General features: G+C 41.3%; 1 protein-coding gene across 4 annotated transcripts in view; it reads right to left on the bottom strand.

Annotated features, from left to right (window-relative positions):
• Positions 1–2,155, bottom strand: part of DICER1 (dicer 1, ribonuclease III) — a 66,244-nt gene extending 64,089 nt beyond the window's left edge. For 2 of the 4 annotated variants that reach the window (XM_032187731.1, XM_032187735.1), the window contains exon 1: positions 1,882–1,992. The gene's annotated coding sequence lies outside the window, so the exon portion shown is untranslated. Of the gene's footprint in view, positions 1–1,122; positions 1,684–1,881; positions 1,993–2,107 lie in introns of those variants that run through there. The other 2 variants (XM_032187732.1, XM_032187733.1) reach the window with 2 other exon arrangements.
• Positions 2,156–12,555: the final 10,400 nt, after the last annotated feature.

Below are 12,555 nucleotides of genomic sequence, written 5' to 3'. Positions count from 1 at the left end.
TTTTTTGTTTGGTTGTTTTTTTTTTTTAAACTGTAGATTCTGCTTTTTTTTTCTTCCCCTAATCTACAGGGCATTAAGATAGATCTCAGAAGCAAAGTATAACTCCTATAAAAAGGTTTGTATGGTATGTCAGATAAAGTATCTTTCCAGCTTGTTGGCCTCCCTCTGCCAGTATCCAATGGAGGACATATACAAAGGTGTATAATACTAAGGGAAGCCTTGAATTTACGTAATTTACCTTCACTGACCAGTCACCTTGATGTTTGCTGAGTCTGAGAAGATACTTCTGTGTTTGATGGTTTCTTCCTCTCCCCTACAACTTAACTGTTTCATTTTTCAGGTACACTTTTGGCATTCCTAATATGATGCACCAGGTATTTTAGTTACCCATGACATAAAGCAGTGATCCCTTCCATTTGTTTTAAATCTGTAAACTACAGTAACCTTTCAAAAACTTTTTTTTTTTTCAAAAGGTTACTGCACAATGCCCCTTACCCCTCCTCTGGGGACTCTTTCCCCAGGTGAAAAGTCCTAGTCAACTTTACCACTACCCTTTTTTTTTTTTTTTTTTTTTAGCCTAACATAGCCTTTTTGATGTAGAAGAGAGAGACAGGAAAGATACCCAAACTGCATTTAGCATTAAATATATGGCCAAACAAGGAATTAAGCTGTCATAATGATGCCAGCTTATTTTCTTTTAATTCTTAATTCCAACTTTTTTTTTTAATAAACTTTTTGATTGGTGAGTACTGGGCTGCCACTTGCACAGAACTGAAGCATCACCAAGACACTTTCATAAAGAGCAGTAGCTAATTCACAGCTTGGCACTTCTGAATACACAGGTATATTCTGAATACACAGCTTTTTAACCCAATACATTAATAAATAATGACGTAGCAGTCCCATGATTATATACACATAATCACCTTCCAGTTGCAAACATCCAGGAATATCTCCAAACCTTTTGTAGTTATGAAGACTACAATGTATCCTGGAGACACAGACAAGGGGAAGGCTGCTCTTCATTGTAAGATTTAGAAAAATTGTGGCATATTAGAAATCATTCCAGTTTGTGTCTATGTCAACTGGTTACAAAAAAAAAAACCCACACACTCAACTTACCAAAGATATACATGCAGCTTGCACTTCAACACAGCACCCAGAATGGTTTGTACAGCAAAACAAAAAGCATAAGGTAAGATAAAGAAAAGAGTGTCTAGAAAGTTATTTCTGGTTTGATTTTCCTTTTTCCCTTGTTCCTTTAAAAGTGGTCATCACCATCAAACCTACAACTTGCAGCGCTTTAGCTCACAGCATAACTTGACGTCCAGTATCTTAATGTAAAGATTGCTGATATCTAATGACCTGAAGTGCCAAACAAGACTGCTGGTATCTCATAACGTAGAGTGCCAAACAACCTCCAGACTCTCAGTATTTGAAGTTTGCTGAACTGGTGATTTAGTTTTTGGAAGTAACGATTTATGAGGGACGATAACACACTAAGAAACCCCCCAGATGTCAGTACCACCGCGCATTTTCTACTCCTTCACCCCTTTTTCCAGTTTTACCCCCGGCACCAGCCAACCCCGGCGCAGAACTACGCCTTTTTCCCCTCCTGGCCTTTCTCAGCCCCGCACCACGCGGCACCAGGCACGCCTTCGCCGCCCTGCCGCTACATTTCCCTTCTACAAGCGGTCGGGGAGGAGAAGAGCGGCGCGGGGCCGTGCTGCGGGCACAGCGCCTCACACAGCGCCTCACGCAGCGCCCCGGAGCGGCGCCCCCTGCCCCCCGGCCCCCTCACGCAGACAAAGCCGCGAGGGGCCGGAGCGCGGCCCCCGCCTCACGCACCCGCGGGGCCGGGCCGCGGCCGCCATCTCCTACCTGCCGTGACGGGAGGCGGCCCGGCGCGTCCCCCCGCTACAGGCCGCGTCTCATTGTGCCGCCGCCGCCGCCATTTGCCCGCCGCCGCCGCGCTGCCCCCGGCTGTCAGGTTCCTCCATTCACCTGGGCCCCCGCGCGGCCGCCTCCCCCTGCCTGCCCCCCCCCCCTTCCTTACGCCGCCGGCCCTACGCAAACGGAGCACCTCCCCCAGCCCTCCCGCCCATACCAACGAGGGCCGCCCAACGCCCGCGACGCAAGCCCGCTCCGAGAATTCCGCCCTGCGCAGCTCGCACGCTCCCCATCGCCGAGCTGTGAAAGGAGCCGCGCGATTGGCGGCGGGAGGCGGGTAAAAGGTGAAAGGTTCAACGATCGGCCAATCCGCTCGCGGGACACGGCAGCTGCCGGGGAGCCGCCGGGTGGTCCCGGCGCTCACGTGTGTGTGCCCTCCCCTCCCCCCGCCGGAGCGCCGCGAGGCTCTCGGCCCCGGCTGCTCCGCCCCCCCTCCCCGCTCCTACCTTGCGCATGCGCGCGGGCGGGGCTCGCGCGCGCGGGAGGCGGTGGCGCAGCGCTGAGGCGAAGGGCGGCAGCCGCCATTTTGGCGGGGTTGGAGGACGGCGGGGTCGGGCTGTGGTGTTGGGGTTGTAGGGTGGGGAGGTAGTGAGGCCGCCTGCAGGGCACTGCTCTTTCCTTTGGGGCAGGAGTGGTCTTGAAGAGTTGAATGTCACTCAACAGGAGGCAAAAAGCAGTCCTTGATGACTTCGATCAGTCTCAGGGCACAGCAGTGCTTCACCTCCAGTGCTTCTGTGTAGTGAAATTCCACTTACCCATAGACACAGGTGGTCAGAGTGTCCTTTCTGCTCATCAGGGAGCTGGCACCCACAGCCCTTGCTGGTGCTAGGCCAGAATGGAGAAGAAGAAAGGGCCACTGGAGGGTCCATCTGTGCTCCCTCAGCATCATCTCCTTTTGCCATTGCTTGGGACAGCGTTGACTAGCTAGACCATTGGTCTCCAATCTCTTGTCAGTACTCACTTGAGTGACGTTACAAGCTACAACTACATATTTAAAAAAAAAAAAATAATAATTTTTTTTGGACTAAACAGCTGATCTAGATCTAGGGTAACTATTACCCGCCATCAAAACCCTTCAGCCAGAGGTGAAGAAACTGAAAAATGCTTGGTGCACAGACAGGAATGCAAGTTCTCATGCATCTCATATGCTGCTGTTTTCCAGCTTTTATTTCTTTGTCACAATTGACATCAATAGCTTCAAGTCCTTGGAAAACTGAGAGGGAAATTGCAAGATAATATAAAGTCTTGAATCTACCTAACTTACCTAAACAGGGCTGCAGTGCAACAAGACTGCCAAATATTACCTGATGTAGGGAAATGTTTGGTTATAAGTGTGAGGAACTGGTCAGTAAGGTAGGGCACAGGATTGAAATGTATCGCTTGAGTGGAACTAGCTCATTTGGAGTTTCCTTTCTGTTCATTTTAATTTCAAATTCCATGATTATTTTAATTTCCTAGTGCCCACCTCCCATGGCATCATCTGCAAACGTCATTCTCTTGGTGACTGGTGAGAAGACTGAACCTTCCTCACAGAGATGAAGCTAATAATCAAGCCTCCAAGCTTGATTACGGCATGACTTAGATCCATAGCTGCAGCCCAGGCCAGAGAGATACATAGGACAAATAATCATAGAATCATTAAGGGTGGAAAAGACCTTGAAGATCACCTGGTCCAACCATCAACCTACCACCAATGTCACCCACTAACCCATGTCCCTAAGCACCACGTCCAACCTTTCTTTGAACACCCCCAGGGATGGTGATTCCACCACCCCCCTGAGCAACCTGTTCCAATGCCTGACAACTCTTTCTGAGGAGAAATGTCTCCTCGTTTCCAACCTGAACCTCCCCTGGCGCAACTGGAAGCCATTCCTTCTAGTCCTATCACCAGTTACCTGTGAGAAGAAGCTGACCCCCAGCTCCCCACACCTTCCTTTCAGGTAGCCGTAGAGAGGATAACTCTTGTACATTCAAATGTGGAGTTTGAAAGTTCCTCGGTCTACTGTAAATTGAGGTAGATCAACAGAGAGCTGAAATGCAATAATCACATCCCATTTTTGTTCGATCTTATCCCCACATAAATGGCAGTCATCAGTTACGGTAGGGTTGGAGCACAAAATTGCAGCTTCACTCTTGAACAGCTCTGTCTGGAAGTGACCTTGAAAAAGCTGTATCTGGCTCACTGACAAGCCCCTACCTGCTCAACACGTGCTCACCCTTTGCAGTTCCAGTCAATGTTTTCAGTGTCAACACCAGCTGTTAAGACTGTCCTGGTGCTGTCCATGGATTTAATAGCGCAACTTTTTTACCTTGGTGCCCTCTTCTCAGGGTTCATTTACGTTATCAACAAATGAATTGTCGACCAACAAGAGAGGTTTTGGTGGTTGCTGTTTTTTCTTCTGAGCATGGTAACAAGAACTGTGCCAAAGATGGAAGTAAGCAGTGCAGATCTTTACTGACAACAGCAACAGTTTGATTTGGTCTCATTTTGTCTGCTAAATGCAAAATTCACTTTTCCTGTTTAACTTTTCTTCCCTGTCCTTCACTCACAAGTGTCCAAAAACCCTTAATTTTCCATAGCTTTCCTACTCTTTGTGCAATAAAAAGATGTGTATTTACCATACTTTATCACAGTGATGGGATACACACAAGCTCTGAACAGGCCTACCTATGGTGCTGGTGGTGAGTGGCCAGATCTATAGACTGCCCATACAAATAACCACACCAGTGATGTAAAGATATTGCTGCATCTGGACAATGTGGTCATTTTTGTGGCAGGAAACCTTTAAATAACGTAAATATACACAGCTGGCCCCATTCTGCCTACTCCTGGCACCTCCTTTCCACAGTGGATGGATTTAGTTTCATGCTGTGTTTCACTGATCCTGTCTGCCTTACAAGACACTGCAATGCAGTTACACTTGTGTTAGTCCAGGCAGGAAAGTCAGGACTATGCTAAGATCACACTTCCTGACAGAGGGACTGGAGATAACCCTTGTTGCCTAACGAAGATGGTAAATGGAGTACAAAGCCGCTTCCCCCTTTTTAGTTGAGCTGAATGCAATGGGTATGCAGCAAAGGGTCTGTCACCAGAGATCCAGCTTTCCTCATCCATCTGCACTCTGCCAGGGACTTACCGCTTCCTTAGTATGACTGTTTGTGCCCACTAAATCAGTATGAGGAGATAAAGGTAACCGGAACATGCTGAGGTTCATTTAAACCTCTGTGAAATGATTTCAGATGAAAACTGACAGAAAGGCCTATGGTTTTACCACATTGTTTCCTTTACCTAGCTCAAACCTCGGTTGTTCTTTAGAGCATGTCTTTTGTAATGCCCATATTATTAAATGTCACAATATTAAGCATTTTTATACCATTGATGGGGCACCCTTCTGTTTTTTATGGATGGAAGAATAATTATATCCCATGACAAAACCTTAGGAAGAGGAGCAGCTGTTCAGCCTTATCCAGTGGGAGCTGTCAGAACATATGGGTCTATTTTTCCAATTTTAACTGAAGTACTGAAGGAAATTGGCATTCTTGATTATTTCTAACATAAAATAAAGCAGAAAGAAACCCTCCTTAATCCTCTGCAGGCCATGATTAAATAATGAATTTTATCCAATTCAAGGAGGTTCAAAGAGAAGGCAAGCAGAATACTTAAAACACAGAAAACAAAACACAAATGCCAGGAGAATTCTGGAAGTTATTTTCTTCTAAAGAAAAGGGTGTCTTTCTCCATAGCTACTTCCTCCCTGAGCATGCCAGCTGACAGGAGTTTTTGATTTAAAAGCACAGTTAGGATAAAACCTATGCTATCCTTTATTGTTCTATCACTCTATCACTGCTATCCCCTCCTTTGAAGGGATGGATATTTTTTTGCTATATGCATGTGTTATGACAGCTATTCTTCAGAGTTTAAGGCCAAATCAAAAATTAACTTTTACCTTCACAAATTTCTTAAAAAAAAAAAAAAAAAGAAAAGTCATCCATGTGTTAAAAACCTCTAAGTTATTGGCATTCAAATTTTGAATTAAAAAAAAAAAAAAAAAAAAAAAAGAAAAGAAAGAAAAAGAAAAAGAAAAAACACATACACATGCAACTATAAAAACAAAGCGGCCATTGGATGAAAGGAATAGAATAGCCCAACTAATTAAAATCCCGAACAGAAAAAGTGATAATGCTCTAAATTACAGCTTTCAAAATATCTTTAGTGCTGGAATTATAGATGGGATAACTCTAAGATATGATAACTCTATGAGATAACTGCCGGAAGACAAAACCAACAACAAGAAGAGACATTTATTTCTCCCTTTTTAAAAGTCATATCACGAAATGATGCTGGTTTTGTTTCTTTTTTTTTTTTTTTTTCCTTTTTTTTTTTTTTTCTGTTGGGTAAGTGTGACAAAATGTGTACAGGTTAGAATGGAGGTAAATTCAATTAAAAGAAAACCCTCACTGTGTGACAAGTAATTGTCTTTTTTTCATGCTACAGAACTTTGAAATTATGCCAGTGGAAACCACGCTTTGTGCTTTTTGGCTCTACACATCTCATCATGTTCCAAAATGGATTCTGAAGAGATTCCTTCCCGCGAGTCAATGGTGACCTCTGTTGTTCCCTGCTGTTGATACCAGCCACGATGCTGTTTTGTCATTGCATCACACACTATTTCAATAATACGCTTCGAAACAAGCTGGCACATATCAAGAAAATATGGGCCAGAGTGTTGCAAGCAAGTTTCTGGCCAGGAAAGGATGTGTCTATTCTGCACCCCACTTGAAAAAAAATAAATTGAGACTTTCCTCTCAAATGGCCCCCAGCCTGGCTACCAGTTTTTTTAGTTCAGAATTGTGAATCACTGCAGAAAAGAGCAGTTACAAACACTTTAAACCACAGCGTTAATAATAACATCTGCAATGTATTATGAGGAAAAGCTGCAGGTATGATTATGGAGGAGGAAGTTGGAAGAAAGAAAGAACCTCTATTCAAGCAGAGTCCATTCTTAAAACTTTAAAGGTGTTAGGTTGCACAAGCTTTTGGTTCCCTCCCTAGGATGCTATTTAAAAAAAAAATGTCTCGGCGTGCTTTCACACTTCAGTGCCTCAGAGTTTGTAACTCTAAATAAGGATGTTTCCCCCAGAGCAAGCAAACATTTAATATTTTCAACTGCTTTTGTGTCTTTTCTGGCCTTTTTAAACAGCTGGTTTACTTTTCAAATCCATATTAAATATGGGATATCAACTCATTCACTCTCCCTACGCAAAGTCAGCATTGATGACTATTTCCTAAAAAAAAAATATAAATAATAAGTAATAATAATAATAAATGTTCCTATTCCTGAATGTGGAAAGCTATTGCTTAGCAGGAGCATGACTGGGAATTTCCTCTCATCCGTCACTGACTTAAAGTTAGTTTAAGCAAACCAGGTAATTTCTGGATTTCACAAGGAGCTTCAGTACAAAAGATCAATCATACCTAACAAGCAAAGGTTCCTAATATGCTTGAAATATACACTTTTTGTGCTCCTTTTTATCTGAGAATCAAGAACTAACACTTTGCAATTTAAAACATGCTTAGCTACTATTTTTATGATCCTTCTCGCGAACATGCAGAAAATATGTATCAGCAAAGTGATCGATCGGTTCCCCAGGGTGCAGATCAGCCATAAAAGTAATGCAAAAATAATCAGTTCAAAGTATTTACAGCAGATGGAGCTATACATTTTGCTTTGATCATACGTTACCTTACATTCCAAGGTAAAGTGTGCAGTTTGGCAAGGACAGAGATCTACCAACAGTACAGTCTAACCAAGGAACAGACCTAGTCACCAGAAGGCATTTCATGAATCATTGTAATGAACTCTCCTGGAAATAATCCTCGTAACATCAATACAAATAGCAACTCAAGAAAAGATTATTGCTGTATACTACCTGGCTATTGGTGTTTTAAGAGAAGGGCTCTCAGATTTTGTTGTATTTGCCCAGCAAGTGGAAGAAATTCATGCTCTTGCTAGGTTTTGTTTCTCTGTCAGGTAAAATAAGCACTGAAGAGAGATCAGAGGTTTCAATATACAGTACCAACCAGAATATATGCCTAATGACCACAGGTTATCCTTAGGAGGTTTGGGTTTTCTTACAACCACAATATGCATACTGGTTCCTTACATGAAATGAACCCTGTGGTAGTTTTATCACTGTCATGATCCAGACAGATTGTTATATTTCCTATGCTGCATTTCCACCTTCTTTAAGCTACAAAAGCTGTGTTTACACAGCAAGGATAAGGGAGACTGGCTTTGTAGTTGCTACCACAATGACTTTTCTCCAGTTCACTGAAAAAAATCAAATCCAACAATTCTTGTTCTCACCGTGCTAGAGTTTGAACAAAAGCTTGGATCCCATACTCTTGTAAAAACTTATTCTTCTCCCACTGGACCCAAATATCCCAAATTCCCAATAGCATTATGAATATTCTCTTACCATCTACAAGCACTAGGTGTGGGGGAGGATGGTCCACAAAATAGGTACCAGCAACCGCAGGGGTGGTGCGAAAAACACTGAAAGTATGTGAGGTGATTTCATTTTGTAGTAAGGAATGGGTGAACACTTCCAAAAAGCCCACCAGCCCTTAAGTTTAGTTAGAGAAGAACTCCTGCGCCATTCCCCATATATTGTTTATCCAGTATAGTTCTGTCTGTCAGGAGGAAGATCATAGGTCTGATTCTGAATTGTGTTGCATCTCTATTGTACTTTATTTCCCTTTGCTCATATACTGCCAAGGGAATTAAGGTGTAGAGGAGAAGAGCATAGTAAATATGAATCAGTTTTGCACCTAGTAATTTACTAAACCATTGGTCTAAACATTTAGACTCTTGCATAGAAACAGGCCAGATAAGCTGAATTGTAAGAAGACTATATAATTCAGCACAGCTGTTTTTGTAAGCTTGCCTTTTTAATACCAATTTCTATGCATTAACAAATTTAGTAATATATAATCACCTTCATAAAAACTTGGAGTTCATTCTGTTTGTTGACTGGGATTATAATTTTGCTTTTTCCTCCAAAATTAAGAGTCACTTGTTGGGTAGATGGGGAAACAATACAGTTTATGAATTTACCCTGTTTACTGAGATCTTCTCTGCTAAAAAGTGAATAGCTTCTGGGCACTAAAATGCATAATAAGAACAAAATGGTGATTTTTACTGAAATCAAGAGGAAAAGGACAAACCCACAGATGACAGATTATATACAGGAAGCCTGTCCATTTATTTCAAAATCAGAGATTTTATAAAATAAAGTATAACTATTCACTAGTAAATACTAATCTTATTACAGAGTAGCAGTTTCTAAAAACGTTCCCTTTGCTATTTTACCAACTATACACAAGAATACATTTCTTCCTCACAAAAATTAGCTTTGAGCAACAAGTGCAAATGTTCAATACATACCACTGATTGAAAGCATTTAGAAGAAATGTATTTGAAATTACACAAAAATTCATCTCCTTCAGTATGTCTTTTGAAGCCACTCAAATCCACCTCGCAGGTTCTCATTTAAATAATCATCATTCCTTACCACTTGCCAAAGAGAAACATGTATTGTACATATTACATCCCTTACTTCTAAATGTTTTCTTGAGCAAAAATGTCCCTTATTAACTCTTTAGCAAACTAGCATTTTACAAATTAAATTTTAAACTAGAGAACTTTAACAATGGTAAAACAGTTTGTTTGTTTGTTTGTTTTTTCTTCAGCTTTTTCACAGAAGAATAAAATAGCATGAAATGGTATGCCAAACTGAAACTTGATTTGTTGAGGAAAAAAGCAGAGATCGATTTTTTTTTTTATTGTAACAAAAAGGCATATTTGACTTGTGTTATTTGGCATTAAAAAAAAAAAAAAAAAAAAAAAAAAGCATTATTTCTCTACCCCCCCGCAAAAAAAAATCACCAGCACATAATTTGAAAGTTAATTTATTTAAATTGGGCCGTCATTTCTAACTAAACACCAGTGATTATCTGTGTTAGCCTTGTGACAGCTGTGGATCAGGTCAGTGCTCCACGAATGGTTCCTTGGACACAGAGCAAACATACTCCATGAATCAAAGAGATTCCAGGAAGGCCCACTGAAAGCAATGAAGCTACTCTGGGAATAAAATATAACCTGACTTGAACACAACAGCGAAGGCCACGATCTAGCCTTTCTTGGAATGTTATGTTTTACTATTTCTCACTGAGGTAAAATTAATTATTTTTATTGCCCCTTCTAACCTTTTCATGAGGAAAGAATTGTAGTAGTCACCCAGGGGCCAATTTTATGTTCCAGAGACGTAGACTTAGACATTCCCCTCACGGTGAGAAAATAACACGCTTCTCATTTTCCATTATCAGCAGTAGCAGCTGCCTGGAAAGGAGTCATTGAAAGTGCCACTGAGATGGAAGGAAGCTTCCCATGTTTCATATTCAGGGGAAGAAAGAAACGCTCTGATATTCCACAATTTCTATTAAGATAACCTTGAAATAGACATGGCACTTGAGAATAAAAGGTTAATTTTTCACCCTTTATGAGCTCTAGAGTTGTGTGTAAAGAGGTGGACAGTGTAAGCGAGTGATCCCATTCAGAATATGTCTTCTCCAGTGTTCTTTACATGGGCATACAAATCCCAGCCTCTGGCAAGAATAACTTCACCTGCATGGGGTAGGAGCTAGCCCTAGCACAAGTACTGGAATGTGAAATTGTAAGTAAGGCAGCTGTAAATTAGTATCATCAGTAGTATGCAGAGGGGAAGAATTCAATGTTATCTACCTAACAATAAGTCTGCACACCATGAAAATACAGAAATTTAGTATTTTTTCCCTCCTTTCAGATTCACCATCTGTTAGCCCAGTGGAAAATGGGGTGACCAATTGTTGGGGTAGGTACAGGTTTCGTCTGTAGAGGTTTGGGAATTTTCACAGGCGCATTCCAACCAGCAATCGTACCATTGTGTTCCAGCCATTCATCCCCCACTCCTGTTCCCTTAATAAAAAATGGCAGTGCATGGTAACTTCCTAGAAAGAATAGGGTATCGATCCTACAGAATTTATGCGAACAACTGTTACGCGTGCAAAGGGGTCAACTGAAGTCTGTGGCATTGTTTGTGTGCATCAGATTTGAGGGGTTCCAGCCCTAAGGTAATGCATAGGGTTTGTGGCTACTTCCCGTCCTATGTGATTAAAGCTGACTTTAGTCCCCTCAGGGCCAGATCCTGTAGTGTGTGCTTAGCACACAGGTGTGTCACACTGACTTCCACAGAAGTCGAGAAACTGAACACATCACTGGATGCATTCACGTTTGCGCTTGGTAAGAAGGGACTCCAAGTACTTAAAGCTAGCATAAGTGATAATGCACTATTATACCTATTGTCCCAGTAGATTCCTGAATATGAGAACACATACAATGGCCAAATTCGTCTTCTGAAAGATCTGATTATGTAAGGGTCAGTATAAAAAACCCTTAAAAAGAAATGAAAACCAAAATCACACAACCTGGGTACCCCAGGAAACTCAATGGCACACTACTTGGATAAAGAAGTTAGAGTCATACTGAGCTGGAGCAAAATGACCATCACCAGAAGATGTAGAGGATTTAAGTGTGTTTAGACACCAAATATCAAGATGTTGAAATTTCAGCCTCAGGAAGGGTTTTAATGGAAGAAAGTAGCTTAATCATTCAGTATATTTTGCAACTTTAGCTGAAAGTTAACATCACAAAATAATATATTGCTATGCGGCTTGAAGAATCACACAATTGTACTCAAACCATTTCCCATGTTTTTCAAGTCTGCTGTTCATTAAGAGCTCTTCCTCTCTTTGCAGTTTCCAGTTTTCAAATGGATGATGCAACCTATGCATAGCTCAATGTTCATTCTCATGAGTCATAATCAATAAATAATCATATCACATACACAGAATTTTACAGGTATTCTTAAAATGGTTTTACAGTTCTATTAAATATATAGATAAAATAATCACTGCTATATAAAAAAATCTTTTTAAAACAGCTGAACTCTGAAGCTTTGCATAAAATTCTGTAGACACATTCATTACAATCTAGAAACTCAATAAAAATACATTTTAGAGCTCAATCTATCAAAAATATTCATGGCATTGAAAAGTGATTGTCATTTTTTTACTGCAATCTGTACTTGCCCCATCTTTGCACTGATAATGTCCTACAATTTGGCAAAGGCTCTGTTCATTTCATTTTGTGACTGTTTAACCCATTTCTTCAGCGCTAAGACGCTTGCCCCATAAATGTCTAGCAATGTTCTGTCTTTAATCCTATACCTCTTCTTGCACTTTCTATAAAATTCACTGCAATGAAACACTTTGCAGTGAAGTTACCCAACTACAATAACATTGAACCATCCCTTTATAGCTGTCTCACAGTCCGTAATGGTGCTTTTGTGAACACCACACACCCTTATCCGGTAATCCTCAAACACTTCCCAACACTTGCACTTTCCAATACTCTGCTATCCATACGTTTGCTCAACAAGAACTGGTCTTATCATAGAATCACAGAATCCTTTAGGTTGGCAAAGACCTCCATCATCAAGTCAACT

The sequence above is a fragment of the Aythya fuligula genome, chromosome 5, assembly GCF_009819795.1.
Source record: "Aythya fuligula isolate bAytFul2 chromosome 5, bAytFul2.pri, whole genome shotgun sequence".
Classification (NCBI taxonomy): Eukaryota; Metazoa; Chordata; class Aves; order Anseriformes; family Anatidae; genus Aythya; species Aythya fuligula.
Note: the sequence above shows the minus strand (reverse complement) of the source record. Positions and strands in the feature narration are given on the sequence as shown.